The sequence below is a fragment of the Sabethes cyaneus genome, chromosome 3 (genome assembly GCF_943734655.1).
Source record: "Sabethes cyaneus chromosome 3, idSabCyanKW18_F2, whole genome shotgun sequence".
In the NCBI taxonomy this organism is placed as follows: Eukaryota; Metazoa; Arthropoda; class Insecta; order Diptera; family Culicidae; genus Sabethes; species Sabethes cyaneus.
This window is the reverse complement of record NC_071355.1, coordinates 17,855,706-17,875,063: the sequence shown is the minus strand read 5'-3', so window position 1 is coordinate 17,875,063 and position 19,358 is coordinate 17,855,706. Positions and strand designations below refer to the sequence as shown.

General features: G+C 40.9%; 1 pseudogene; it reads right to left on the bottom strand.

Annotated features, from left to right (window-relative positions):
• The window catches only part of LOC128739327 (protein l(2)37Cc-like), a 43,524-nt pseudogene extending 24,380 nt beyond the window's left edge, over nt 1-19,144 (bottom strand).
• Nucleotides 19,145-19,358: the final 214 nt, after the last annotated feature.

The window sequence follows — 19,358 nt, the reverse complement described above, 5'->3', positions numbered from 1 at the left end:
AACGGATTTCAAGGGCGATTTCGAAGCTTTAAGTTATGTAATACCTAAATTGTTACGTAGCGGTTTTTGAAAATTCGAAAAATTACCAAATTGGCGGCAATTTTTCTTAAAGAAAGGTGTTTTTTTATCAAAAATCGCCAATTAAAAGCTCATCAAAAATTGAAAAATTGTGATATCCAAAAACGGCTACCAAACAATTTGGATAATTCCACCCTTAAAAGGCGACAGAAAAGGACAAAACCATAACAAAAAAGGAGAAAACGGGTTAGAACAGCAAGAAAAGAAAACGAACAAAATAGAAATGGAGTTAACAGTACAGAGATCAAAAAACGAGACTGGTAAAAAGATGAAGAGAAAACAGGGGGCATCCAAAAAAGAAAAACGAGAGAGAGATGGAGAGAAAACTAGACGAATAGAGGGAAGACGAGACAGAAAAAGAAAAAAAAATTAATAGATAAGGTGTAAAAACGTTAAGGAAAAACAGGGAAAATGAGACAAGAATGAGAAAACGGAGCAGAAAACAAGAGTAATCAAAGTGAAAGAGATAAAGAAAAGTGATTCAAAAAACGAGAGAGAAAAACAGAATAGAAGTGACAGAAAAGAATAAACGAGCAATGTAAAAGAAAGAAAAAACAGATGAAGGCGACGAGAAGGAAAAGAGATAAAAAGAGTTAAAAAATACGAAAATTGGAAACGGAAAAACGAAAATGAAATGGAAAAGGTGAGAGAAAAGACTTAAAACGGGAAAGAAAACACAAAAAATGAAGTAACAGTTCAAGTGCAATTTAGTTCAAATTCTAATTTTATGTCAATGTCAATTTCAGTTTCAAGTTTAATTTCATGTCAGATTTTCTTGGAAATGACTAATTAATTTATGCCAGCGTTGGCCGTTCTACTTCTTGACCAACACGGCTATTTTTAATTGGCCATGATTTGAACTAGATTCCTAAACTGGCTTAAAAAGAGGGTAGGGTCGCTACACGTTCTAGTTTCTCCTGTCAGCTCACACGCCAAACCGAGCGGCAGACTCTGATTTGCTGTTTTTGTTTCCTGTATGGACTCATCACTGCGACCAGTATCGTTTGATCCATTGCGATATCGCCCGGGTGTTTGCTGTATAACCCGCACTGCATTTATTTTTGCTATAATCGCTATTGAGTGAGCGATATGCTTATTGAATTTTATGCGTGCTTGTGTGTAATTGGATACCCTTCCTTCAATGCTTTTCTCTACTTTACCCACCTGGTTCCATATGACAGCGCTGTACCCAATTATAACCGTGGCGCAAAAAAAGGTCTCATTTTTGCACTGTCAATAATCCATATCGGGGAAACATAGAATTCAGCATGAAGGAAGGGTGGTGAGGGGCCTGAGAATGAACTCATGCTAAAGTCACTTTGACATCGAATGGACTGATTCTACTAAGATTCGAACCCATGACCATTCGCTTGTCAAAGCAGACTCGGTAACCTTGCGGCTACAAAGCCCCCTCTCTGATTTACTTGGAACTGGTCCGGTTGATTGGGTCCATCGATGTGTTGACCTCGACCATTACGATACGCTGGCGTTGGCGCTGGTTCGGTTGGGTCTCAAGGACCATGCACAATGTACCACACATTGTTGAAAGCGTTTTCTATATGCGAGAGCGGCATTGTCTCTGTCGCATTGGATACTAACTTGTTCTGCTGGTGGACAATTTTTGGCAACTCGATTGAGTTGATGAATGGTAAGCCTTGTTCCTCCAGGAACCGTACCCATTAACGAAGAAAAGAATTTCGCTTTGGATTGATCTTTCAATCCCCCTAGGAGAGAACAGACACCAAGCAGAAGGATCTTTTTCCAATTACAGTACTTTTTGCTGGATTTCCCGCACTTGGACCCTTAGACGAATCAAGCAGAGGGATGAGCTTGGGAATCTGTTTCGAGCACTTTGGTCATAGAGCAGAATGATTTTGAATGAGGCAAAGCGCAACTTGTCGGAGTTTTATTGGAGAGTATCACTAATTCTCTTCAATAAATCCAACCGTCCACCAACCATTCCCGGTTGCCGCCTCCTAAAGGTAGGATAAACCTCCGCTTTGCTGTTGTTGTAACCGTTTTTCATAGCTTTTCCGAATGATGTACATCGAAAAGAAATCATGATTGCACTTAGCATCGCTTTAATTAGACGCACCGCAACCTTTTCAACCTGCCGCAAAAAAACTACTGAAGCAGTGTATAGACATGTTCATTTTTTGTAGTAATCTCAAGAGCTCAACCAGTCGAGTATAATTAGTGGGAGAAGCTTGACTGCTTGTTTAACTATAGAAACAATGCTCATAAAATCTTGGATTACAATGTTTACTCGATGTAAAATAAAATAAGCTGTGCCTTCGGGTAATATAAATGTTGTTTTTAGGTCAATTTTGATCTTCTCATCATTACGGTGGCTCGAATTCGTCGCTGCTATCACATAGACGAAGGGTTTATTTAGATTTTTATTGTACATATAATAAAAAAATAAGTGACGGAGAAAGGTCATTATAAATGCATCTCAGACAGATATAAGACTGTAAGAAAAATTCTTGCTGGAAGTGAGAGATTTCTAATTTTTCCATTATCACAAATAACCCATTACAGCGACCCGACACCCAGCCCTTTTACTGAACTTTCTAAGCCGTAATCTTTTCTGGGGTGGCTTGACACTTCAATTGCTTTTTTTTCACTACCGTCCTCGCCGAGGTTCTCGTAAACCACTAAGGCTGCAACTGAAGCAGCGAAAAAATACCAATAACAACTTGGCCGACTTTCCACTACACTTAGGTACCGGGTAGTCTGTAACGTTCATGGGAATTCAATGGATCACCACCTTCGAGGTGGTAATTGAGGTTTATTGCGCCCTTTGACCGACCACCTTCGTGCGGTAATTGATTTTTTTTTACTCTGATTGACCTACCATCTATGTAGCTTTTGCTGCCGTAATTTGGCACCGCTTTGCAGTGGTGTTAATAAATATTTTGATGAAATGTAGAAACCAGAAATTGTAAAAATAAATGGAGCCTACTGGATAATCGCTGGATCAATCGCAGGATGGCGAATATATCATTAGTTATCACAAAAACCCGCCGATTAAGTCTAAAACTTCAGACTTCCGGGTGCAATTGGAGTTAAAATCAGAGTTGAAATTGGATAGGAAATTAGACTTGGAAATGCACTAGAAATTAAAGTTCACAAAACACTTGACATAGGACCCTAAATTATATTTGAATGTAGACTAATTTGAACTTGAATTTTAACGTCAAACCGCACATGGATGTGAAGTTTTATTTGGAATTATATTGACCTTTTTCCCTTTTTCCTTATTTTCAGTTTTTATCTAACTTTCCTCTGATGCTCCGTTTTTCCAGCCTATCCGTCACATTTTTGTCCGAAAACTCTCTTTTTTCGCTTTCGTTTCCGGTTTTCCTTAGTACTATCCCGTTTTTTCATCTTTTTCTCCCTTTTTCTTTAGTCCGTTTTTTATGTTTTACTTTTTTTCTTTTTCTTCCCATCTTATGTCCCAGCTTTCTCTTTATATATCCCGTTTGACCTCTTTTGTCGTTTTCCTCACTTCCTCTGTTTTCGTTTTTATTTTCTCTTACGCTATTCTTCTTTTCCCATTTGGCTTCTCTTGTTTTCGGTTCCGTGTTCCCTTTCTTGTCTCATTTTCTTTGCATTCTCCTTTATGGAAAAGACAGAACCGGCTGTTTCCTCTTTCTCTTTTCCATTTCGTTTTCGCCCTTTTCCTGATTTTGCTCTGTAACCTTTTTCGTCTTTTCGGTTTCCCACATTTTCTGGCCCGATTTTCCACTTTTTAGTCTCGTCATTTTGTCATTTTCTGACCGACTTTTGACTTTTTTCTTTTATTTGGTCTCGGTTTTCGTTTCTTTTTGCATTTTAACTTTTTTTGTTTTCGTCTGTCCTGTTCTTCCTCTTACTATATTTTGTTTTCCCCCTTTTTATGTTGGGTTCTGTTGGAGTCCAACTCTTTGCAGTTTGAACCTTTTTGTTCTCCATTTTTATTTTCTCTTTTAATTTTTTGCTGTCCAATTTTTTCCTCTTTTTGTTTCATTTTTTCTCGTTTTTTTCCGTTTGGTGCCAATTTTTCTTGAATTTTGCTCTCATTTCGCTCCTGTTTTTCGTCTCTTTCTCTCGTGTTCCATTTTTTCGTTTCCAGTTTCATCCTATCCTATCCATTTTTTCTTTCCGGTCTTGTTTTTCATTGGTTTTTTTGTTTCTTTCTTATGTTCCATCTTCTACCTATCCTTCAGAGTTTCCAGATTTCGTCTTTTTCAATATCTTTATATTTCCTTTCTTTCTCGTTTACCCTCTTCGCCTGCTCAGTTTTTTCTCAGTTCTTACAGTCTTTTCCCATTTTTGTTCCCTTTATTCTCTCCGGGTTTCCGTTTCTATGCCCGTTTTTTGACTTTTTCTCTGCCATGTCACCTTTAACTTTAGTCCGTTTTTTCTATTTTTCTTCTTTTCTACTATTCTTCTTGTGCCCTGGTTGACCTCTTTTTCCCGTTTTCCTCTGTCGGTTTTCTTTTCTCTGTCTCGCAACTCTTCTTTTCCCTTTTGATTTCTCGTGTCGTGTTTATCGTATTCTTTTGCTTGTTTCATTTTCCTTGTTTTTTACCCCTTCTTTTTTCTTTTTTCTGTCCGCCATTTCCTCTTTCTCTGTTCCTTTTCTTCTTCCTGATTTTCCTGTTTCTCTTTTTCTGTCTTGTTTTTTGTCATTTTTTGTCCCACTCTCGACTTATTTCTTCTATTCTTTTTTCACTTTCTATCTCATCTGATCTGTTTTTCCTTTTGTTATGTTTTATTTTCATCCTTTTTCCTTCCGTTTTAAAATTTTTTGTCTTCTGGTTTTATTTTCTTCTTCCATTTTTTCCTATTGTCACGTTGTTTTTATTTAATTTTTAGTACCTTTTGCTTGATTTCTATTGCTCTACTTTTTTCTACTTTTTCTCTCACATTCTTCGTTTTTCTACTTTTTCTCTCGTCTTCCATTTTTCCTGTCCCGTGTTTTGTCCTGTTTTTCATGTTATTTTCTTTCTCGTTTTCCATCTTCTCTTTTCCTCTTGACGTTTCTAAAGTTCGTCTTTCGTCTGACTCTTTATCTGACTTCTTTCCTTCTTGTTTCCCGTCTTGGTTAGCTCCGTTTTTCCACCTATCTTATTTTTTGCTCCCTTTTTTCTCTTTCGTTTCAGGTTTTCCTTTTCTATATCCGTGTTTTCGGTTTTTTCGCTTCCGTGTTACCTTTTGCAATAATCCATTCTTCCTAGTTTTCTTTTCTTCTTCTGTTATATCTTGTTTGACCTCTTTGTCCCGTTTTTCACGTTTCCTCTATCGTTTTTTTGTTTTCTCTCTAGCAATTCTTCTGTTCTCTTTTGATTTTGTACCGTATTTGGGTTTCGTGTTCTTTTCGTTCTCTCGTTTTCCCTCTTTTTCGCCCCTTCCTTTTCCTTTTCTGTCCGCCGTTTCGATTTCCTTTTCTTTTCATCTTTTTCCTAAACCCCGAGTTCCTTCTGTTTCGTTTTTCATCCTTTTTCTTCCATTTTTCATCATTTCCTGGTTCGTTTTTCCTCTTTTTCTGTCTCGTTTTCGGTCATTTTCTGTCCGACTTTCCACTTATTTCCTTTATTCGGTCCTGATTTTCGTCGTGTTTCACTTTTTATCCCTTTGTTATCCCATTTTACGTTTTCGTCAGTTCCGCTCTCTTGTTATGACATATTTTCCCTCCTTTAATCTTTTTTGTCTACGGTTTTCATTTTCTCCCTCCATTTTTTATTTTTCAGTATCTTTTTTCCTCTTTTTCTGTCTCGTTTCTAATCATTTTCTGTCCGACTTCCATCATTTTACTTTCATTCAGTCCCTGTTTTAATCTGTTCTCTTTACCTTCTTCTCTATCCCTTTTTTAAATTTTCTTCAGTTCTGTTCTTCCTCTTATTATGTCCTGTTTTCCCCACTTTTCTGTCATGTTCTGTTTTTCTCTTCTGTTTTATTCTTTTTTCCTACTTTTTCATTTTTTTCTCTATTTTTTTATTTTTCTGTCCCGTTTTTCCTCGTTTTTTGTTTTCGTTTCTCCATTTTCCTGCTCCCGTATTTTCTCCTTTTCTCGTTTTTTTCCTGTTTTGTCATGTTTTTACTCCTGTTATGTCCAGTTTATCTTCACTTTCTTTCTCGTTTTCTTTTTGTTTTTTTCTTCTACTTTTAACTTCCGTTCATCATCTTTTTCTCTCCGTTCTTCATCTTTTGCTGTCCAGTCTCCGCCTTTTTTTTGCTTCGTTCGCTCTCGTTTCTGTCTCGTTTGCCTCTGTTCCGGTTTTTCCTCTTCCAATGTCCCGTTTTCCCTCCCATTCCGTCACAATTATTCTATTGTTTTTCTTGTTTTTTTTATGCCTTTTGTCACGTTTTCCTAAGTGCTCTGTTTTTTCTCCTTCTGTCTAGTGCAGCAGAAGATGGACTACCCCTAGATCCATCGGTAATCCAACTGTGAATAAGCTAAGAATATTTACACTTAAAATCAAAATTGAAATTATACTTGAAATGAAACTCAAAGTAGAAATTGAAATTTAATTGGTTTAAATTGGGGCGCTATATCTCTGCATATTAGCGTTGGTAAGAGGAAATGCTTATCAACTTAGGGACTATATTGGCTCGTTTCATTATCCCTGATTTCCCTGATCGCGGATAAGTTCAGGTTGTCACGTGGTTTTTGAGCCGTAAATCTCGCTTGTGCATAGTATTTTTCGATATGAATTAAATTATGGTTGTACATGAGCACCATTGGCATTATATTAAATTTGTTAAAAAGGTAATTTTTATATCTTAATTTTCCTAATTTACTGACTTTACTAGAAAATTTTCGAATATCCTGGTTAGTCCCATATAACTGGTGCTTACATACTTACATTATCCATCTAGCTCCCCCCATCTACTAACAACAATTCCTTTCACGAAATATTTGTGAAGATGCAGAGGATTCCCTGGCCTTTAGTAGCAACGAGCATTGGACTAACATTCCTTCCCATCCCACCAGGACCCACATTCGCACGTGGCCGGCGTCAGTATTGATCAGCATGCAGAGACCTGATAAGGTTGCACAATGAGGAATGTCGTGCTGTCCCAAGTACGCTTTTTCCAGCCATCATTTTGCAATTTTCATAGGTCCTTGTCAATAACGGAGTAGCAGCACACGGGCGGTGGTATCCTATGCTTATACTTATGTTCTGTTCTTCCTCTCATTATGTTTGGTTTTTCCTCGCTTTCTGTTGGATTCTGTTTTTCCTTTCCTTTCTAACCTCTTTGTCTTCCATATTTTTGCTCTTTTGTCTCATTTTTCTGGTTTTCTGGATTTCTGCTCTAATTTAGCTCCCGTTTTCCGTCTTTTCTCTCTTCTTCCATTTTTTCTTTCCCAAACTTACCTGTTGATTTCTCCTGTCCGGTGTTCCGTGTTCTTTTTCTTGCCTCGTTTTCCCTGTTTTCGACCCCTTCTTTTTTTTCTTTTTTTCTGTCCACCGTTTCCTCTTTCTCTGATCCTTTTCTTCTTCCTGATTTTCCTATACCGTTTTTCCTCTTTTTCTGTCCTTTTTTTTGTCCCATTTTCTGTCCGACTCTCGACTTCTTTCTTCTATTTATTGCACGTTTCTATTTTTCTATCTCGTCTGTTCTATTCTTCCTTTTGTTATGTTTTGTTTTCCCCCTTTTCGATTCGGTTATGTTTTTCCTTTCCGTTTTAACCTTTTTGTCTACCGTTTTCATCTTCCTATTTTTGTTTTGTCGATGTTTTCCTCTTTTCGTTTCGTTTTATTTTTCATTAATGTACCTTTTTCTTGGTTTTTACTCTCCCTTTGTTCCCATTTTTCCTTCTTTTCTCTCTCGTCTTCCATTTTTCCTGTTCCTTGTTTCTTGTTTTTTCCTATCCATGTATTTTTTCCTTTCAGTCATATTTTTCATTTGTTTTAGGTTATTTTCGTTCCCGTTTTCCGTCTTCTTGTTTACACATTTCGCCTTTTTGTAACTCTTTTTATCTCCTTTCCTTCTCATTTTTCGCCTTCGCCTTTTTTTTGTATGACAGAAGGGGAAAACTGGGGTAAAAGGCCATGTTTTTCCTCTTTTTGCTATCCAATTTTTTGCTCCCTTCTTTATCTTTTGTCACAGGGTTTCCTTTCCATATCCTTCCCCATCTTATATCCTGTTTAACCTCTCCGTTTTCTTTATCGATTTGCTTTTTTTTCTCTCTCGTAATTCCTTTGTTTTTCTTTTCACGTAATTTCCCTTTTAATTTCCTGTTTTGTATTCCGTGTTCTCGTGTTCTCGTCTTCTTTCTTGTCTCGTTTTCCCACTTCCTTCTTTTTAGTTTATCCGCCGGTTCCTCATTCTCTGTTCGTTTTCTTTTCGTCCTTTTCTTAAACCCTGATTTTCCACTGTCATCTTCATCTTCATTTCTCATCTTTTTTCTTCCAGCTAGCGAACAGATGTCCGACTTATTTCTTCAATTCGGTCCCTGTTTTCGTCTTTTCTCACTTTATATCTCTTTTTCTATCTCGTGTTTCGTTTTCGTCAGTTCCGTTATCTTATTATGTCCTATTTCTTCCCTTTTCTGTCACGTTTTGTTTTTCGTTTTCATTTTTTCTTTTTTGATTTTTTATCCTCTTCTTTCCTTTTTCAGTCTCGTTTTTTCTCTTTATCTGTCTCACTTTTTACCATTTTCTTTCCGACTTCCGCCTTTTTACTTTTGTTCGGTGCCAGTATTCATCTTTTTTTGCACTTTAACTTCTTTTCTATCCCGTATTTCGTTTTCGACTGTTCCATTCTTCCTCTTATTATGTTCTGCTTCTCTCACTTTTCAGTTTTTCTTTTCAGTTTATCCTTTTTGTCTTAATTTTTTCAATATTTTCCCTATTTCTGTTCTCGTTTCTCAATTTTCCTGCTCCCATGTTTTCTTTCATTTCCATCCCGTTTTATTTCTTTTTCGTCTCGCTTTTATTCCTATTCTGTTCAATTTATGTTCATTTTTTTCTCGTTTGTTTCGCTTTCTTTTTGGTTTTTCCCTCTATTCTCTTCCGTACTTTATCCTTTTCTGTTCAGTGTCCTCGTTTTTGGCTTCGTTTTCTCTCGTTTCAGTCCCGTTTTCAGCTTTTCCGTTTTTTCCTCTTTCAATGTCCCGTTTTCCTTCCCATTCTATCATTATTATTCTATTGCTTTTCATTTTTTTTCATGCCTAACAGCTATCGCTTTTAAATAATTACATTTGCTGGAGCAAGCAAAAGAGAAGTGGCACCAAAAGAATCTCTAATTGTTACCTAGGTCGAACTACCTCTGAATCTATTGGTAATCCAACTGTGAATATGCATATGAAAATGTGAATATATGAATAAAAAAAGTTTACCTGCATTTTCATAAGAAACTGGTCTATGTTGATTGATTCATGAGATATAAAAAGATTAGAAAATAACAAACAAGAAAAAGATATTCCAAAAAAGGTCAAGGTGACAGAACATAATTTTTCTACTTTTCTTTGAAATTTTCCACCATGACTTAAAATTGTACATAAACAAGGAAATGAATTGGTTTGAAATTGAACTTGTAACTACATTTGCTATTGAATTTGAAATTGTATTTGAAGTACCTCTTAAAATCAAAATTGAAATTAGACTTGAAATGGAACTTAAAGTAGATTGAAGTAGTAATTGAAATTTAATTGATTTAAATTCCACTTAAAATTATATTTGGAATTAGACTTAAAACTAGACTCCAAATGACCATGCAATTAGAACTGAATTTGAACTGGAAATTGAGCTTAAATTAAGCTTGAAACTAGACTACAGACTTCCATTAAATTTTACACAGAAGGCGGGGCACGTGCCCTATCCTGGGCACGCCAGTACCTACTAGTACGAAGCAGAATTGAAAGTAACTGTTTTTAAATAATTACTAGCGTCATTTCAAAGATATTTTGCGATAGCCAGTTAAATGAGAGACCCCTTAAAATAGTTAGTCCAACAAATTGTGTGCAATTAAAAGCATAGATTGAAACAAATATTTTCAGATCCAGTATTTTCCTAACCTACAACAAACTGACGCTAGCAGAGCTTCCCAAACACTTCCAGTCCAGCTGCTAGCGAATCGCCAATCACCACTGGCAACCGTGTGTTGCAGGTCAAACTTGGTAGGCGCCGCCGCCGCCGCCCCGTTGTTGATTGATCAAACAAAATTAATCGCAAAAATATCGCCACACAGTGTTGTTCGAGTGCATCATCATTTCGTCATCATCCGCCAGCCAGCGCAGCGACAGCGCGAAGCAATCGTTCGTTACTGTTTTATTACCAAATCGTCGTCGAAACGCAGGTGTTCGCAGTTCGTTCATTACACATTACACATTAAACCGCGTACACACAGCTCAGCCAGGCGGACACCCCAAAAGCGAAGCGGCGAAAGAAAAGTGCAAGTGAAATCTTGAGAGAATCGTTACCCTGAAAAACAGCCAGCAGCAAGCAATACGCATCGCGAATCGACAACAATACCGAGGCACCCAGAGTGCGGCAAAACAGAAGCAAACGGCAAAAAGTGAAGATCAAGAGCCTCCTCTCCGGACCGGACTGGGCCGGGCCGGGCCAGGCCAGGCCAGGCCGTATTGGAAAGGTAATTAAATTCGATTGTCTTTGGCACCATAATTGCTCGCGGTGTCGTACGACACCGACCGAGGTATGAGAGAAACACCACCACCCAACGCACCACCCATCAGTGGGAGGCCAATAGCCGTGAAAAAGATGAATGAAACATATAAACGTACGTACGTACGTACGTACGTTCCGTGACGCAGCAGCCCCCGCGTTTGGTTTGGGTGCTGCGCTTCTGCACTGTGAACCGGGGCGCGGAAAATCTCGCTGGTTTCCACGGGTATTTATTGTTATGGAGGTTTTCTACTTGCCAACCGACGACGTTGGTGACGCAGCAATCGCAGCGCGGTTATGCTGTGATCTTTTGTTTCCGGTCTGCCCATGGCAGCCGTTCCGTTCCGTGGAGGGCGGAAAAAATGTAACTATTATAAAACATAATCACACACAGCTCTTGGTACGTCTAGATAGCAATTATGTTGCAATGGGGAAAACGTCCCCAATGTGTGAGACAGTATGCAAATGAATGGGAACCTTAGCGACCCTGCTGTCCGCATGATGGTGTGAGCATTTATGCTCGTCACTTTCCTGACATATTATTTGTTGTAATTACTTAATTAGAGACCAGACAAACGGTCGGGCCCGCTCCGGAATTATCGGTGGGAGTATCTTTGCTTACAAACGTTGTGCACTTGAAGCGTGCTAGGGCCATATAAACAAGTGAAACTTTTAGCTTTTAGAATGTTACAATTTCAACGGTGAAACCACGAAAAACTTTCCATTTTCTTTTTGCATTAAATTTAATAGTATTAGATGGATATCGCCTTATTGCCATTGACGGGTAGCATCATACTTTAACTAGCCGGCAAAAAGGTGTTATTTAAGGTTGAAAGTACCATAAATTCTATGACTAGCATTCACAGAAAGTCTATCCCAAAATTTTCACCGCCTAAAAATAAAAAATCCAATAAAAAAAACATGATTTCTTCTTATTTTAGCATTTTTACCGCCAGTTTAACGAGTAAGTGCATTAATTCGGTGGCTGGTCAGTTAAAAAGCTATACAATTATTCAAACTATTCTGTCACAATAAATGGCGCTTTGAGTAATAAAAGTTCGTTCCTCTTTTTTCGATGCCCACTCGCCGGATCACTCCTTCAATAGCGATGTTGAATAACATACAGGACAGTCCATTGACTTGCTGCAACCCTCTGCGCGATTCGAAAGGACTCCAAGGATCCAGGCTTAGCTTAGATCAGCCGCATCAGTGTGTCCGGAAAACCGTTCTCGTACATTATTTGCCATAGCTGTTCGCGCCTAACTGTAGCACGCAGTCCTGAAATCTACGATAGCATGATGCGTGGACATTTTGTACTCCCGACATTTCTGGAGGACTGGTTGTAAAGTAAAAATTTGATCCGTAGTTACACGGGCCCCCATAAAGCCCACCTGATTCTTCTTCTTCAGCAGCATAGAGCCGGGGTGGCTCGTGCTGTTTCAAGCACTCGTCTCCATTCAACTCGGTCTTGGGCCACTCGTCGCCAATTTCCTAGTCGTCTCAGAAGTCGCAAATCGCTCTCGACCTGGTCGAGCCATCGTGCACGTTGGGCCCCCCTGTTCCTGGTGCCGGTGGGGTTGTTGAAGAGGACTATTTTCGTCGCACTGTCGTCCGGCATCCTTACGACGTGTCCGGCCCACCGTAGCCTGCTAACTTTCGCTAGATGTACGATGGGAGTCTCCCCAAGCAGTGCCTGTAGCTCGTGATTCATACGCCTCCGCCACTCTCCGCTTTCAGTTTGTACTCCGCCAAATATCGTCCGCAGCACTTTCCGCTCAAACACGGCAAGGGCGCGTATGTCCTCCGTAAGCAGCGTCACGGCTTCAAGTCCATAAAGAACTACCGGTCTAATAATGGTTTTGTACATTGTTAGCTTCGTGCGGCGGCGTATGCTTCCTGATCGTAGCGTTTTACGAAGGGCAAAGTAGGCCCGATTTCCCGCTTGGATGCGCCGCTGGATCTCCTTACTAGTGTTGTTGTCCGCGGTCACCAGCGATCCCAAATACACGAACTCTTCTACCACTTCTAGTTCGTCGCCGTCAACGGTTACCGTCCGTGGGAGGCGCACATTTGTTTCCTTTGAGCCTCTTCCTTTCATGTATTTGGTCTTCGACGCATTTATTTTTAGCCCAATTCTCCTAGACTCCGCTTTCAGTCTGGCGTAGATTGCCTCCGCCGTCGCAAAGTTCCTGGCAATGATATCGAAGTCATCTGCAAAGCCTAGAAGTTGGCTACTCTTGGTAAAAATCGTGCCTCTCGTTTCGATGCCCGCTCGTCGGATCACCCCCTCAAGAGCGATGTTGAACAGCATGCAGGATAGACCGTCACCTTGTCTCAACCCTCGTCGCGTCTCGAAGGGACTCGAGAGTGTCCCAGCGATGCGTACAAAACACATCACTCGATCCAATGTAGCTCTGATCAGTCGCGTCAGTTTGTCCGGAAAACCGTATTCGTGCATTATCTGCCATAGCTTGTCTCGATCGACTGTATCGTATGCTGCTTTGAAATCAATAAAGATGTGATGCGTGGGCACGTTGTACTCCCGACATTTCTGCAAGATCTGTCGGATAGTAAAAATTTGGTCCGTAGTTGCGCGAGCCCCCATGAAACCCGCCTGATAATTCCCTACGAAACCTTGTGCTATCGGTGACAGCCGGCGTAACAGGATCTGGGAGAGTACCTTGTAGGCGGCATTTACCAGCGTAATACCGCGATAGTTGCAGCAGTCTAGCCGATCACCCTTTTTGTAGATGGGACAAACCACTCCTTCCATCCATTCCTCCGGTAGCTTTTCCTCCTTCCAAATCCTCGAAATAACCCAGTGTAGAGCCTTTGCTAGCGTTTCTCCGCCATGTTTATAAAGCTCTGCCGGTAGGCGGTCCTTCCCAGCGGCTTTATTGGTCTTCAGCAATCTGATTTCTCGTTTGACTTCTTGGAGATCAGGTGCCAGGACATCACTATCTTCCATGGGCGCTCCTAGGTTAACTTCCGTTCCGCCTCCTTCTGCGACTTCGCTATTGAGGTGCCCACCTGATACGGCCTAGGAATTCCGTAGCTATTGGGGTTAGGCGACGGAACAAAATCTACGGGAACATTTAGTAGGCGGCGTTGATCAGCGTAAAGCCCCAGACACAATGCATACGGATTTTACTACGCTGCGGAAATTTGACAGAAAATCCATGCAAAAACTGTCAAATTGCCGCAACGTAGTAAAATCCGTATGCATTGTGTCTAGGCCTTAATGCTACGGTAGTTACAGCAATCGAGCCGATTGCCCTTTTTGTAGATATTATAAACCACACCTTCTATCCACTCCTCCGGTAGTTTGTCTTCTTCCCAAATCCTTGAAGTTATTCAGAGAAGTGCCGTTGTTGGTGGTGATTGCTGCCGGCAGTTGGTCCTTTCTGTTGCCGGGAGTTATTTTTCAGCTGACCGAGTTCTCGTTGTCGCCCTTTGCTTCTATCACCGACAAGATAGATGGCTATCAACTGTAGTGTGCTAGAAGCGTCAGCCGATCGGTGCACCGCGGTGGCTGATCGTCGAAGAAGCGGCAAGTTCAGTGTATACCAGTGTATCGGGTGTGTTTTTTCTGTTCTACTTGTGTCTGACTCTGTCGCAGTCCAACGTAAATTTTTCTGTAAAGTGAAGGAGTTTTTGGTCCGAAGAATGGTAAACCGGATGACCCTGAGATATGAGGCCAAAAATATATTGGGTTGTTCACACTCGCGCGAATGATACCCAAGTGTTTTTACAATTAAACTATCGCCGCACCCTTATATTATTATTAATATTATAAGAATATTTCTCTTCTCAGCGGTAACGCTGGAAACTTTCACCTACGCCGGGCTATCCATTTTGCCAAAGGGGCCAGGCTCAGGGTTTTCTTTTATTTTGAAATGTTTAATTGGAATAGTTATGGTGGTTCAGGAACCTCCGCACAATGTTGCAGGTATAAAGAACCACCGCTTTCTCGATTAACACATGCATTAAAAAGTTAACTTTTTTCGGATGGTGATAAAAAAAACGAACACAACTAGGTTATTGAGTTTAATACATTTCCCACGAAAGGTAATTATATTAGCTTGCTTGCAAAAAAATTCTACGCCCTTGCGACCGGCCTTCCGGAAGTTGACCGCGACATTCGCCATGATGGACGAAAACATGCGTATAAACATGTTTTTGAGTTCTTTCTTCGTTTTATTTATCCTCCTCAGTTTTCACGACAAAATTGTTGGAGTAGATCTTACGCTTCAGGTTTTCCCAGAAATTCTCGACGGGACGCAGCTGGGGGACGTTGGGCGGGTTCGCCGACATCTATATTCAGCTGCTCCATCTCCTCCAACGATCGTTTCGAGTAGTGGGCCGATACCAGATTCGGCCAGAACACCGCGCCTTCGCCTTTATGGTATTTCTTGATGAACGACGCAACTTCCGGCAGGCACTTCGAACTATAAATTTCTCCGTTCACGACCAGTCCGGAGCGTCGACAGAAGAGCGGCTTTGACATCCCCTTTTCGCTGATTGTCAGCCGTTGCAGCACCTTCTTGGGGAACTTGGTGTGTGAAATGAACTTCGCACTTCGTGGGTGAAGTAAAATACGAAGTGCCCTGCCAGTCGTTGCCATCCAGGGTGAGATAGGTCTCGTCGTCCATAACCACCGCCACGTCGTGATTCGCCGGGAAAATCGTCTTGACCATCTTATTCAACCGCTGCCACTGCGTCATTGCCTGCAGCTCCGAGACCAGTGGACGGGACTGCCACTTCCTGGCAGGTATCCCATGGAACAATTTTTACTTATTAAACGTTTAATCGACAGCTTTTATTCAGCACATGCTGTATAGCTGCTTTTCAAGTATGTCTAAACACCTCTGTTCAATGCTTATACAGTTGGTTTTGGAGAATTTAGGCAGCACAGTACTGAATATAGGCGTGGAAGATGCGTTTGTATGACTGTTATGTAACGTATAGTAAAATGTTAATTCAGTACGTATAGATATGTTTATTAAACTTCTGCTGATGACACTGAAGCTACGTTTATTCGACAGCTGTTCAACATTTAGATAACAGAAAGAAAAAAAATGCAGCTAAGTATTTTTATTTTATTTTGTGGGTTTCGTTATTTTCATGGCCATTTTAGTATGCATATATTATAATTTAATAAGAGACTTAATAGGAAATCATTGGTTGACTCAAAATTCATCAAGCCCGCCATATAATTTTTTTATTCACCCGGGTTCGAACTTACATCCTGTCGGTCGGAAGCCGTCAACGAACACATCTGAGATAATCTGACATATGACAGGCGCCGAGTTTTCAGCCGATGTAGATTTACCAGCTTAAGTTTGTCAAGCGTGGAACAAAAATGGGCTAAAATACATTTAAGCGCTGAAGAGTAGTTTCTTAAATCATGTTTGGCATCTACTGTACAAGATTACTTTAGAAGTATTTAATAAGTAAGTTAAGTAATTTTAAGTATTTAACAAACTATTTGTACTAAAATAAAGCATTTCGCTTGTACCACCAGCAACATAACACAGTCACAACGCAGAGGTCTTTTTACTTGTGAATAATTTCGACGGTGAGCGGTTCTACTGAATAAATTTCACTGGAAAGTAGAAATCCAGAATGTTCGGCTAGCGATTGTTCATTTAGTTAGCAGTGATGTGATTAGCAGCAGCAGTGATTAGGTAACAGTAGGAATAATTCGTGCTAGTACCGCAGAGGAGGAATACTTTTGTCACCCCGTCATTAGTTTACGCAGATAGTCCTGAGCTTCCAGAAAACAAAAAAGAGCAGCGGATGGCACGAGAAGCAGTGGTATTTTTGCGTACCGTCAGCGGGAGCTGGTCACACGATTACGGCGCTACCAGCAGTGGTGGTATCGCCACTATGCCACCCAACCATAACAATTCTGGCGGCTTCAGCCCGAAGAAATGCATCTCGCTGAGCAAATCCATTGTGAGTAACTTGCAAAGCGTTAAGCAGAGCTGGTTGTCTTTGGATAAGTTTGTTAAATTTATCGGTACGACGAGCGATAACGACACGCCGAGGGAAAAGATACACACCGTGCAGGCAACAACACTTAAAAGGTTCCACGACCAGCAAAGATTTGCGGCGGCTAAAAGTGGTTATGCAAATGTTTTCTATTCTTAATGTATCAAAACAATAAAAATAAAGTGTACCTAATATAAATTTAAAGCATAAATTATAAAGTGTAAAGTATAAAGTGTCATTCAAGTTATTGATGTTATTGGCTGCCATCAAGCACCTTTTATTCCATACCTGCTCTTAGTGGTGCTACTGATACGTTTGTACGACGATTATTCGACACATATTCTACAATTCCTCTTAGCAATACAGCTGATGCGTTTGGGCAACTTTCATTCCACTCTTATTCCACACTCGCTCTCAGCAATGCAGCTGATACGTTTGCGCAACGCTCATTCCACACATTTTCCACTTTTATTCCACACCTTCTCGCAGCAATGCTGCTCAACATTTATTCCACTGTTATTCCACGCTTGCTCTCAACAATGCTGCAAATTCATTTGTACAACATCTATTCCACTGTTCTTCCACTTTTATTCTGCACTTGCTCTCAGCAATGCTGCTGATACATTTGCGCAACGCTCATTCCGCACTTATTACACTATTATTCCACACTTGATCTCCGTAATGCTACTGATACGTTTGCGCAATGCTCATTCCACTCTTATTCCACTTTTACTCCACAATTGCTCTTGACTGACACGTTTGCACAACGTCTATTCGACATGCATTTTCATGGTAGCTTTTAAGCGACCATTATTCCACACCTGCTCTTAGCCGTACTGCCGATACGTTTGCATAACGTTTATTCGACTCTTATTCCGCAATTATATAACAACGTATAAATGTTGATTAGAAGCTAGAAAAAACGTAAGATATGACGTTTAAACAACAGACAATTCAGCAAATTCGCTTATTCAGCACCGAATGCTACCACACAACTCTTATTCCACACCTGCTTGTTTAGGTGCTGCCGTTTTGTTCCTTGGGATGTCCATGTTCGCCAGGTACTTTTCACTGTTTGGCCTGTTGCACCGACCTCCCGGCCAAGCGCACGCAGCGATGAAACACCGTCTTCCTCTTCAGCATCCTTTAGAGATTCTTGTCGCTCAGGGTCGTCGGCCGTCGGCCGAAAACGGGCTTTCTTTCAATGCTCTGATTGTTGTCCAATAGTGCCAAGAAGTTCTAGATGCCGGAACGGGCATATACACTATGTCCCTTTTCGACGCGGCGGGGTTCACTGTTTTCACCATCACGGTTAGAGTTCGACTGATAGAGCTGTCAAATTTTTTCTGCTAACTCATGGGTTACTATGATTGATGCTGCATGGGTAGTTTCGTCTGTGTGTGTGAAGGTAAATCCATGAAAAATTGGCAATTTTTGTCCACTTTTTTAATGCAAACGTCATTTGTTCAGCGTACAGCTCCAACTCTTCTAAGGACCGCAGTAGAGTACAGGGAACTAGTCCAGTAGCAGAGATTACTACTGGATCTATACGTACTTCCTCAATGTGCCACATTTGCCGTAACTCTTCGGCCAAATCATGGTACATATTTCGTGATTTTGGTCGAGAAAGTTGACTGCACCGTGAGGTCTAGCGGTACAGCGATATCAATGGGGGGGTCCACTTCATCCTTTTGTCGTAGACCACAACGTCAGGGCGATTGGCACGTATGAGGACATCCGTGATGAACTCGCAATCCCAGTACAGTTTTACACAGTAATTTTCCAGGACTGGGTGGGGCAGGTTTTTGTAGTAGGGTACGTAGCAAGTTGTGCTTCAAGTTCAAGTTTTTGGTGCTTGGGCACCAACTTGGCAACCGTATTGTGGCTAACGAAAAGAGATCACCTCGCACCAACCACGTATTTGATGCTGCCTTGTCTATGTGTGATTGTTCTTACGGATGGGTATGCGTCCCATGCAGCTCTTTTTGCTTCCACGTTGCGATTCTTTCTTCGTCTGTTTTAGGGACGTAGTTCAGCTGATAGTCCCGCTGCGCCAGATGCAGGGCGCCAAACCCGTGGTCTGCCTCGCAAACAGTGCGGTAGATGTCATGACGATTCTGGCTTTCTATGAGATATCTCCGCAACTGTTGGGTCTGTGAGGCACAAAGTGCCTGGATATCGATCACACCTATTCCTTCTTCAATTCACGGTAAGGTGATTCTTTAGAGGACCGATTTTGGGTGGTGCGAACGGTGTTTTGTCAGCGATACTTGTAATGCTCGTTCGATCGCCTCCAAATCCGTTTTGGTCCATTTGACCACCCCGGAGCTGTATGTCAACAGCGGAAAGGCAAATGTGTTCATGGCCTTAATCATGCTGCCTGCCGACAGATAGATCTTCATAATACTGTTGATGCGATGCCAGAAATTTTCCTGCAGTTCTTTCTTAATCATCGTGTGGTGAATACCTTTCAGTTGCAGGAATCCCAGGTATTAGTACGATTCACCTTCAGCCATACTCCGAATCTCCTCTCTAGGGTTGACGCGGAAACTTTCGGCGTCCAGAACTTCATCCCGACGAATATTGACCCAATGCCCAATACCCTCCGGATATCGTTGCTCGAAGGAGCAACTGCATCTATTGTTGCAGGTGGTTTCCGAGAGTAGA